Source organism: Cervus canadensis, chromosome 17 (assembly GCF_019320065.1).
Source record: "Cervus canadensis isolate Bull #8, Minnesota chromosome 17, ASM1932006v1, whole genome shotgun sequence".
In the NCBI taxonomy this organism is placed as follows: domain Eukaryota; kingdom Metazoa; phylum Chordata; class Mammalia; order Artiodactyla; family Cervidae; genus Cervus; species Cervus canadensis.
In genome coordinates this window covers 5,922,381-5,934,099 of record NC_057402.1, presented here as the reverse complement: position 1 = coordinate 5,934,099, position 11,719 = coordinate 5,922,381, and the positions used below count along the sequence as shown (strand labels likewise).

At 42.0% G+C, this 11,719-nt stretch overlaps 1 non-coding gene across 1 annotated transcript; it reads left to right on the top strand.

Annotated features, from left to right (window-relative positions):
• The first annotated feature begins 11,366 nt into the window (after positions 1 to 11,366).
• Positions 11,367 to 11,437, top strand: TRNAF-GAA. Its single transcript has one exon. It is a non-coding gene; the product is annotated as a tRNA-Phe (tRNA).
• The last annotated feature ends 282 nt before the right edge of the window (positions 11,438 to 11,719 follow it).

Genomic DNA, 11,719 nt, shown 5'->3' with positions numbered 1-11,719 from the left:
TCAAGCTACCCTCGGCCCCAGCGCCCGCCCCCCGCGCCAAGCCGCACAGCCCATTGGCTGGCGGTCCGCCCGAGCTCGCTCGTCATTGGCCTGCATGCCGCGTCTGTCGCGTCTTTCCCCGCCCTTTCTGCTTCCTGAGGCTCCACTCGCCGCCTCCGCCCGCCCCCAGCCCCGCGTCCCGGCTTCCTTCTCTCGCTCTCCCCTCCCCCGCTTTTCCCAGAGGCCTTCGCGGTCTCGCGAGAGTGGGCGGGCCTCGGCGGCGGAGATCCGTCGCTACACCGCGCTCTGTCGGTTTGGGTGCCGGGGAAGATGGCGGTTGGTCCCCCCTCCCCCGCTGCCTGTGTCGCGGCTCCGGAGGGCGCGTTCCCTCAGGTGTTCCCGAGACGGGTGCGGGAACTCTCGGGGGCTCCTCACTGTCTCTTCTTTTCCGGGGACCCTCGTCCTCCAATCTTGAGAAAGAAGTTGCTTTTCCTCCACAATTCCCTAGGCCTGGGCAGAGGGCGAAGCTTGGAGGGCCTGGGTCTTTCGTCCCACGTGCCGCCTTTTATCCTCCGAAGCTCAGGTGTGCGTAGTCGCGGCGATCGTGATTCAACCATCCGCCTCGCCCCTTCCCCGACTCCTGGTCTGCAGGCCATGGTTGACTGGTGTGTCTTGTCCACATGTTTTCTAAAGAGGAAAACACGAAGTTAATTCTTAACACCTGGATCTCCTGGAAGTGATCTTGGCGGGGGGAATGTCTCCATGTTCTCCTGCTCCACCATCACTTTGCTCAAAATAAGCTTCACATCACCTTACCGTTGGTGGAATCACACCCCCCCCCCCCCCCCCCCCGCAGTGTTTCCGAGTTGTGACCTCCTTGCTGGGCAAAGCAGAGACCAAAGTGGGTGTAATAATGAGGTTCCAGTTACAGTGTATTCACTTGCAAATGATTACAGTTTACCAGGAGCTGCTCAAATTTTAGTTTTGGTGATTACAGAAACTCTCTCATGTTTTACTTTTGTGTAAAATTTCGGTTGCGACTGTAAAAATGTCCACCTTGAAATTTGAAAGCATACTTGATTATAAGAGAGTAAGAGCCAAATAACCGAGCGGTTGGAGCAGTGTCCTGGTCAGCTATGTGGGTTCCTGGATCTGGATGAAGTAGCAGTGTTGCTGAGGACAGGGTGAGTTGGATAAGGGGCTGACCTTTGATTTACACCATTCAAATTTGCAAGGTTAGGATTGAAAAATGTTGATTTTTAAAATCAAAGTTCAAGATTACTCTTGCAAGGTTTTGTAAGCTTTATAAATCATTTAAAACCCGACAGGGTCAGTGGGGAGAGTAAATAAAAGGGAGAAAATAAATAAAAGGGATGATCCAGAATTGAGAGAAATAATCTGTCCTTTGCTGCATGGGCTTTTATTAGAATCACATGGTGTATACTTTGGTACATAATTGTTAAACCAAATGCATAATGCTTTATGGATACCAGGGTTCCGGTCACACAAACTGGAAAGATAGATCCAGACATGCTTCTCTGGTTCACGCTGAGGCCTGACTTAGCAGTATTGAAACTTTGAGTTTTTGCATGACTGCACACAAATGACATTATTTTAGAAACTAGTTTATGAGTATGAAACTAGTCTGAGGCTAGAGGCCTGCTTCCTCAAAAAGTTTTTTTAATAACTAAATACAGGGCCTTCCCTGGTGGCTCAGTGGTAAAGAATTCACCTGCCAGGGCAGGAGACACAGGTTCGTTCCCTGGTCTGGGAAGATCCCACATGCCACGCGGCAACTAAGCCCATGACCCACAACAACTGAGCCTGTGCTCTAGAACCCGGGAGCCTTGGCTACTGATGCCCACACATCCTAGAGCCCGCGGTCCACAGCAAGAGAAGCGACCACAATGAGAAGCCTGTGCGCCACGGCTAGAGAAAGAAAGACCCGGCACAGCCATAAATAAATAAATAAACAAATAAATTTAAAAAATAAAGTAAATTATCCTTAACGTCTAATTTAAAAATTTAATACTTAAAAAAAAAATAACTAAATACAAAGTGGTCACTTTTTTTGGATCATGTTTGATGACCCCATATTTAATTTCATTGAAGTTTGTACTAATTTTAATTTTTAGTACATGTGTCAGTCATTAATCATAGACAATTTTTAAAAATCTCAAACATACCATTTGTTGAATGGTTTTTATAACCTAGAATTTTCTAAGTCCTTTGAATACACTATCTCACTTACTTTGCCTGTGTGAGGAATTTTTATTCCCATTTTACAAATGAGCAAACTGAAGCTTACTGGAAAAAATTAAGCAGCTTGCCCTAGATGATATATTGGTAAGTGGTAGAGCTAGAATCAGATCTGTCTGATCCCAGGGTCTGTTCTCTTAACCATTATACCACACAGCCTCTCCAGATGAATATAACCATGGATAAAACTAGGATGTGTAACCCTAGTTATGCATGTGTAACCTCATTTAATTATTTAACATTCACATGAGGGAGTGTTATGCCCATTTTACAGGTGAGGAAAGAGACTCAGGAAGATTAAGTTTCCTCAAGTCACCTGTCTAGTAAATAGTGCACAGTGTTTGAACTCCAGCTTGACGCCAAGCTCATTGCACAATTCTGTCTCCCATTTCTGGGTCTCCGCCTCATTTGGCTGCATTATTTCCCCCAACCAGGTGCTCACAGTTTACTAAATATGGGTACTTGGTGTGTATGAAATCCCTGTCAAATGAGTGCCTGAACTATGCGTTTCAGGGCATGTCCTGGGCAGACATGATTAGCTACTGAAAAGGTAAATTATTAACTTGGCCTTATGATTGTTTAGTTATTGGTGTCTGTGAGTCTGTTTCACATGAATTAAGCAAGATCAAGTCTGCGCACTGGGAACCTTGTGCTTCTGAGCTGAGGGCCACTGAAGGCATTGCCCTCTGTGATGGGTCTCCCTCTAAGACATCCTCTCAACTCTCTCTACCCTCTAGCATACTTTTAAAGCTGTGCATTATTAGTGACTTAAGCTCCTGTCTCCCCTCCTTGAGGATGGGCTACGGGGAGTATGCATCATTCTTTTTCTAGCACAATTCTGTAAATGTATGCAGGCAGGCATTCGAAGCTGCCGGAGGAAACTGGAGGTTATCTGGGGAGTACAGAGGTAGTGCGGGGCGTTGGCTGTGCTGAGGGCTAGCGTCCTAAGCCATGGTAATCTAATGCACCCATGTCAGCAAACATTCTTGAATTACTAGGCAGAGAGGATGAAGGCCCTGCCTACATCTCAGGCCCTGCCAAGGGAGACCACATGTCAACAAGTAGAGGCCAATACCTTCCTGGTGGACCCCCAGGTGAAGCTTACCCCGCTCGGTGGATTCACCGACCTTCTGGGCAGGATGTCTCCCTGCCTTTGTGACTGGTCCCACTCCCACCCCAAACCTCTGGCATTCACAGCACTTTATTGTAGTTGTTCACTTGTCCCTCTTCTTCCTTAGGGTAAGTAACTTGCAGACAGGACAGTTATCCTTGAGGAGAACCAAGGAATCTGAACTTTGGCTGAGGGCTAGTGTCCTTCAGTTGGGGAACGGGACAGGTGCCTCTGAGGGAAAGAGGAGGTATCCAGGCCAGGTGTCACTGGGGACTGATAATCTGACCAGAGTCTATCCTGTGTCACTCCTGGGAAGAAAAGGAAAAGTGCAAAGTGGCATTGAGTCAGTAGATGACGGGGAAATATGGGTGACTTGGAAAGCAGGCCCTGCCCTTGGATTGGTTGTCCCAGTCACACACAACTCCGATGGGACAGTGGCCATACTGGTGGCTTCTGGTCACCTTGGGTTCTTTCTTCAGGGAAGCAAGGTGTGTGTGTACTGAACTGACCTTCTCCTCCGAGATTTTAGTGGCAGTGGGCACAGCACTTGCTCACGGGGTGCCCTGCAGCTGGCTCTGCTGCTGAGACTCGATTCCCATTCTGATTCCTGACAGCCATTTGCAAACCTTTGTGAGAGAATGTATATTTTTAAAAATGTTTATTTGGTCACACTGGGATTTAGTTGTGGCATGTAGGATCTAGTTCCTTAACCAGCGATTGAACCTAGACCCCCCTGCATTGGTTGGGAGTGCAGAGTCTTAGCCACTAGACCACCCGGGAAGTTCCAGTGAGAAACATCTTAACGTGTTCCCGTTGCTGCCACACACTGCCTCTCTAGCTGGGAGTCTGGAGTCAGGAAGTTTATGCACGAGTCAGCCAGTGACCCCCCTGATTGCTGACAGGCTGTGGCCTAGGCCTTGGATTCAAGCCATAGACCCACGCCCAGGCAAGCACATTCTTTGCTGAGTCAGCTGTCACTTGGAGTAGGCTTGACACCTAGGACTAGTTTCTGAGGGCAAACATCTGTGGTTACCTTCTGGGCTCTCTGTTTCTTGAAGGATTCCTATGCTGCTTACCTGTGCATGGCCTGTTTTCCTTAGACAGTGGTTCCTGAGTAGGGGTGAGCATTAGAATCCTGGGAGAGCTTAGAGAAACAGAGATCCCTGCGCCCTCCTCAGACTGGGATTCAGTAGGTGTGGGTGGGCCTGGAGTTTAGATTTCTACCAGATTCCCAGGTGCTGCGGGAGCTGCTGGCCTCCGGAAACATGTTGCCTTAGAGCCACAGGACCACGTGACTTTGGAATCTGGGTCCCTCTTTTATCCCACACCAGAGTCCCAGTAGCTTTCTTCTGAGATAGTCCAGGTACCCTAATTCAGGCAGTCTATCTGTGAATCAAAATAAGTAAAGAACAAAACTGATGCCCCATGACTGCATCGCAGCAGTGGTCTCCTGGCCTAATGGTGGAGTTAGAGACTGGCTGTCCAGAGACTTTGCCTTATACTGACCGCACCCCTTAGGATTATGCTGACAGTTCTGATGAGGTGGTATTGCTGCTGAAGCCCTATCGCTGTGTTCTCTCATTGGCATCCTGACACCTCGGGGAGGTGGCAGGTATGCACGGTACCACCTCCTCTCGTGAATGAGAGACGATTTACCTCGTTCTTGGGTCGGGTGTCCTGACTCCCAGCTTTAGGGCTTTTCCCATGCGGTAGGGACTACTTACCCTGCTTGGCGCGTCCAGATTCACAGAGTTGGCTTCTCCTTTGGTCGGATTCCAGTGGCTCTAGTGCTGTGTTCTTTAGAGGAGGCGGGGTCTATGAGTTGATACATTTTCTTTATGCCACTCATTTTTCTTTCTTTTCTTTTACTATATGAAAAATTTTAATTCTGTTCAGTAAAAGTCGCCCTACACAAAATCAACAAAGAAAAACAATGGACTGTTGCAGATTTTAATACGTGCACATGCAGACAAAAGAGATAGGAAAGGGCTAATATTCAAAACATAACAAAGAATCTCCTACAAATCAATAAGAAAAACAAACAAACAACCAAATTGAAAAATGAACTAGAGAATACTAACAGCAGATTCACAGAAGAAGAAATCTAAATGGGTAATAAAAATAGGAGAAAATAAACATTCAGTCTCACTAAAGTGGAGCATCCTCTTTGCCCGTCTGTCAGCAGAGTTTTAAAGTTTGGCTTTGTCAGGTCTTGACCAGATCTTGGATCAAAAAGCAACGTTGCTATGAATTAGTGGGTGAACAATCCTGACCGGATCTTGGAAAAGTGCGAACTACCTTTTTTCAGGGCAGCATTTTTATTAATACTTCTTGGAGATGGTATTGATTGTCTCTGATTACAACTTGGAAAGTGCAAATGACTATAAACCATCAATAGTTATATAAATCTAATGAACAACTTTGGAGATTATTCTGGCAATGACTACTGCAGTTCAAAAATTCCACTTCTAGGTATATATTCTAGAACTATAAGGCAAATGTTCATTGCATCATTGTTTCTAAAATTGAAAATGAAGCTCTAAAATATCCATCAATACAGTATAGGATAATTAAATTGGGGTATATGTATGTAATGAAGTACTACATGGCTGTTAATTTACATAATGTGAATATGCCTAAATTTCTCAAAAACAGTGTAGAATTAAAAAAATGCAAGTTACTACATATGCAAAACATTATATGATAAATATGTAATGTCCAATTTAAATATAACAGGTATGTAAAGAATAAAGGTAACATCTATGATTGTGGTAGACCTTGAGATTAAGAAAGAATATGACAATGTTGTTACATACTAAAGAAAGATTCAACTGAATCTGTATTGTCTGTGTTTCTTTCATGAGTAATGGAAAAGATCTGGAACAAAGACTACAGGATATTGAGCGTTAGTTCTATATGGGAATATATTGATGTTTAATGTATCATTCTCTGTCGTTTTCAATATTTTAAAAATCTTTGATTCTATTGTGCAAGTAATTGTTAGCTACCAGTTGCATACTCAGTACAGTGCTAAGCAAAGAAAAATAAAAAGAAAAAAAGAAAGTAGTGATAAAAGAAATTTTTGCATATTGAGGTATGGGAAGTCATTCTGGCTTATACACATGTTAACTTTGAGTTTTATACTGACTAGAACAGCCTGTATGTGGCCTATCAAACATACATACATTGTACATCTGCTTTAATTATTAAAGAAAAGGGCATACTGATCAGAAGTAAAGAATGTCCTTGTTTAAAAAATAAAGATTAAATGCCTCCCTTTCTGGGACATCCTCCTTTGATAATTAGACTCCCTCCCCAGGTGCCAAGGCCACGCTGACTCATTGGGTATGTACCAATTTGATTTTTGAAACCTTGAGGGATTATATTCTGTGTGATGTTCTTTGCTCCGACCAGACATAAAACTGCTGAAAACCATGTTTCTCCTGAGCAGCTTCTCAGAGTAATCAGAGTAGTCTTCAGTTTGGCTCAAATAAAACACTTTTCTATACCTATTATAAGTTGTTATTGTTTTTGTCAAAGGCACTTGGCATAGTTGGCAGGATATCAGAAAAACCCACATGATGTCACCCAGACTCTGCTTTGGAGCAGCAGTTGCTACCAAGCCTGGGCCTCTTGCACCTCTGCTGCTTCTCAGCACCCTTCAGGTGATTCAGTAAGTTTTTCCTGATATCTGGGTTTCCTTGTATTTCTTTTTTTGCTCATGCCATGCAGCATGCATGTGTCCAACTCTTGGTGACCCCATGGTCTATAGTCTGCCAGGCTCCTCTGTCCATGGAATTTTCCAGGCAAGAATACTGGAGGGAGTGACCATTTCCTACTCCAGGGGATTTTCCTGTATTTCAACCTGTATCTCCTGTGTCTCCTGCAATGGCAGGGATATTCTTTACCACGGAGCCACTTGGGAAGTCCTTAAGACTTGCACCTTATAATAAAATGAATCTAAAAGAAAGGGGGAGCACTTCCTTGGTGGTCCAGTGGCTGAGACTGTGCTCCCAATGCAGTGGGCCCGGGTTTGATCCCTGGTCAGGGAACTAGCTCTCACATGCTGCAACCAACACCTGAAACAACCAAGTAAATAGGTCAGTCAATAGTTTGAAAGGGGGGAAATTGTGTTTCTAAAGCTTATTGGCACCCGGGCAGGCAGTCATCCATTCGAACTCTGGCTGGCTTCTACAATTTGTATGGAATGAATACTTACAAGTACTTTCCTAACCCTAAATAGCCAGGATAAAGCTTTTTTGCCATTCAAAAACTGATTTTTGCATGCACAACTAAAGAAAGCTGGCTTGATAAAACATCTTTTCAAAATTCTGACCCTGAGAGAACATAAGTACTCCCAGGAGAAAACAAAATTGTAACTCTTATCATGTCCTTGAAATGCAAACACAGCAGCATTGCCTGAGACTACAGCCTTAGCTCAATGAGTAGAACCTAAAACCAAAGGGGGAAAAAAGTGGGGGAGGCTTTTTCTCTTTTTAAAAACTTAATTGATTTTTGGCTGCATTGGGTCTTCATTGCTGTGTGTGCGCCTTCTCTAGTTGTGCCTGGGGCAGCGCTCCGCAGCAATGTGTGGGCTCCTCGCTGTGGGGTCCCTTGTTGCAGAGCACAGGCTCTAGGCTGCAGAGGCTCAATAGTTGTGGTGCATGGGCTTAGTGGCCCTGCGGCATGTGGAATCTTCCCAGATCAGGGATTGAACCTGTGTCCCTTGCATTCCCACCAGGGAAGCCCTGAAGAACTTTTAAAATTCAAGTAGGAAAACTATGAGATCTCTGTATCTATCTAGATGTATGTGTGTCTGTGTGTATGTTATGAATGTGATGTGTTTCTACCTCTGGATGATGTTATCAATATGAATTTGTAAAAGAGCTTTATTTGATTGACTTAAAAGTGATCTCTTACAGTGTGCTTAGTTGGTCAGTCGTGTCCAACTCTCTGCGACCTCATGGGCTGTATGTAGGCTGCCAGGCTCCTCTGTCCATGGTATTCTCCAGGCAAGAATACAGGAGTGAGTTGCCGTTCCCTTCTCCAGGGGATCTTCCCGACCCAGGGATGGAACCTGGATCTCCTTCATTGCAGGCGGATTCTTTGCCGACTGAGCCACCAGGGAAGCCCAAGCTCTTACATTACTCAGCCATAAAAAAAATTAAATAATGCCATTTGCAGCAACGCGAGTGGACCTAGAGATTAGCATATTAAGTGAAGTAAGTCAGATAAAGACAAATATATGATATCACTTATATGTGGAATCCAGAAAAAACAATACAAACGAACTTATTTACAGAACTGAAACAGATTCACAGACATCGAAAACAAACTTTGGTACCAAAGGGGAAATGGGGGAGGGATAAATTAGGAGTTTGGGATTAGCAGACACAAACTGCTGTATATGAAACATATAAGCAACAAGGTCCTGTTGTAAAGCACATGAAACTATATTCAATGTTTTGTAATAAGCCATAATGGAAAATAATCTGAAAAGAATATATATTGTATCTATAGCTATATACCTATATCTCTATGTATGTGTATATATATCTCTATCTTTGAATCACTTTCCTGTATACCAGAAACTAACACAATATTGTAAATCTATAATACTTCAATTTTTTAAAAGTAAGTACTTGCAAATCAAATATTTCTAAACATAACATAAAAGTAATCCAAATGCTTAAAGGAGCATGTGATCCAAAATTAATCAAAATTAATCTTTAATAAATGGAAACAAGTTTAAGTTGTGGGTTTGATTAATACAGACATGTATAACACCTTTTATTGTACGCCTGGAGGAGGGCACAGCCACCCACTCCAGTATTCTTGCCTGGAGAATCCCACGGCCAGAGGAGCCTGGCAGGCTACAGTCCATAGGGTCTCAAAGATTCGGACACGACTAAAGCAACTTTGCACAAGTTTGCTGAAAGTCAGTAAGTTCATGTTATCTATGTCACAAAATTTCTCAGCAAGAAAATTAACTTGGTGTGATGATATTTTCACAAGTAATGAAATAGAAATAAATGAGATAAAAGTTTTAGGTAAACTCTTAGAGAATGATTATGTTTTATGGTATGTCTAAATGTAGTTTCTCCAGATTTTTGGTAATTTGAAACTCCAGAGTTTTGTTAAATTAGGGTGATGATGAGAATTTTTTTTGATATCCAGATCATTTCCAATTAAGATAAAAATACTGAAACCTTCATTGCTAAACATATCTAAATTTACCTACTTGTCTTACAAGAGAAAAAAACTAAAGATATTCAGGTTTATTAGACACGTCTTGCACCACATTAAATAGAAATTATGCTATGAGGGAAAGGTATGTTTTTAAAGGTTATGGAGTATATTCTTAGGTTTGCTAATCAGGAAATACTGGTATGACAGAGTCAGTTACTTGCTTCCTGATTTTCACTAAGTTTTTTAAGGTTTAAAAATTATAATCTATGTAAGTAAAGATACTAAAATAGTAAGCATTTCAGTTATAAAAAAGTAGGCTATCTAATGTTGACAAAATATAAAATATGAAATATCTTTGTTTAGGAGAAAAAAAGTATAATTTTGTCCTAGAATGAGTTGTTTCTGGATGGAAAAAAAAGGACAAATAATGAATACAAGCAGTGGTGTAAGGTTATAGAAAAGAAAACTTGAGAATTTTGTATGTGGTCAGAATTGATTAAAATTAGATTGCATTTAATTAGGTAAATAAAATTTGTTATTAAAGGTAAGCTGAAGCAAGACTGGATTTGGTTTTCTCTTTGTTGAGAGAACAAAATTCTCTTGCAGTGTCACTCTTGATAACAGATTGTATGAATTTCCTTGCCTTTACATGATCTATACTTGCTTTTGAAATCTTTTGTCACTTTGGTTAAGTAAATAAGTATTGTTTCACAGTAACCTATGATCCTATTTGACAAAGTGTTTTGAAGCTTTCTGATATTTTTGACAAACTTCTAGAATATCAAATTCTAATTAAAGTTCTTTTGACCTCTAGCTAACTTTGAGGTGCTTCATAGGGCCCCTGAGTCATCTCAGAAAAATATTAAACTAACTAAGATTATTTGGTAGATTAAATTATGTAGGAAGCACTGTCAAATAAGACGTAACATTAAGCTTTCTTTATGTTATGTCTATGTAAGTATATGTGTTATAAGTGTTTTAGAAATTTTAAAAAAATAGAAATTGCATGAAATTCCTGGAAATCATACATGTTCTGATATAAAATGTTATCTGTCATCAAAATTGAGGCTCCCATTAAAGAACTGAACCCGAGTATTTGGGAAATGCCCTCTCTGACTTTCATGCCAAGGTAACGACAATAGACTCTGTAGAGATAATAGCGCTTGTAGATAAAGTCCATCCTGCTTCTACAGAACATTAACCCCTCATTGTCAGACTCCTGCCATCCTGAGGTCCTTAGAACAGTCTGCTCCTAAATCAGAGAAATTAGACGGTAAACGATAGCTGTGACTTGAGCAGTTGGGGCTTCGGGAAACCCAAGACGGTTGCTAGGCTCCTCCTGGCTCCCTGGCAAACAGTGCTTTTCATTTGGGGGGGTTAAAGCCTTACTTTGCTGCAAGGCTAAGGAATTTGTCCTCACAGAGACAAATAAGCTGTTAGAAACTGTGTTTTCCACTTAGTTTAAGTTTTCCACTTAGGTTTCCACAGTTTCCAGTGATCAAGGCACCCACTTTATTGGGCAAATCATACTAATCTTAACAAAAACCCTCATGAACTTCTTAAAATTATCGCTGTGACTGTGCTCCTCAGTTATCAGGCAAAGTCAAAAAAGTAATGGAGAAACTGGACTCAAGTGGAACAAAAATTAATTACATGGGATTAAATGAACTGATAAATATGAAATATAGGTAAAATTTTTGTGACTTTTTGTCTGAAATATTACTAAATTTTAATCTTTATTTTCCAGATTAGGGAATCTTTCACTTTAAGCTAATTATGACTTATAGCAATTTGGTAAATTAGACATTTGTAAACAGATCTGAGGGTTTCCCAGGTAGCTTAGTGGTAAAGAATCTGCCTGAAATGCAGGAGACACAGGTTCGATCCCTGGGTTGGGAGGACTCACTGGAGAAGGAAATGGCAACCCACTCCAGCATTCTTGCCTGGGAAATCCCATGGACAGAGGAGACTGGTGGTCTACAGCCCATGGGGTCGCAAAAGAATCAGACATGATTTAGTGACTAAACAAACACACACACAGATTGGAAGCATTTATCTTTTCTCTCTACCTGTTGTTTTGTTGCTAAGTCGTGCACTAGACTTGGTCTATAGATAGGACTGCTGATTAAACGACCATGACTGCATTCTGTTTGCTGTGTGCTAAGTCTCTCAGTCGTGTCT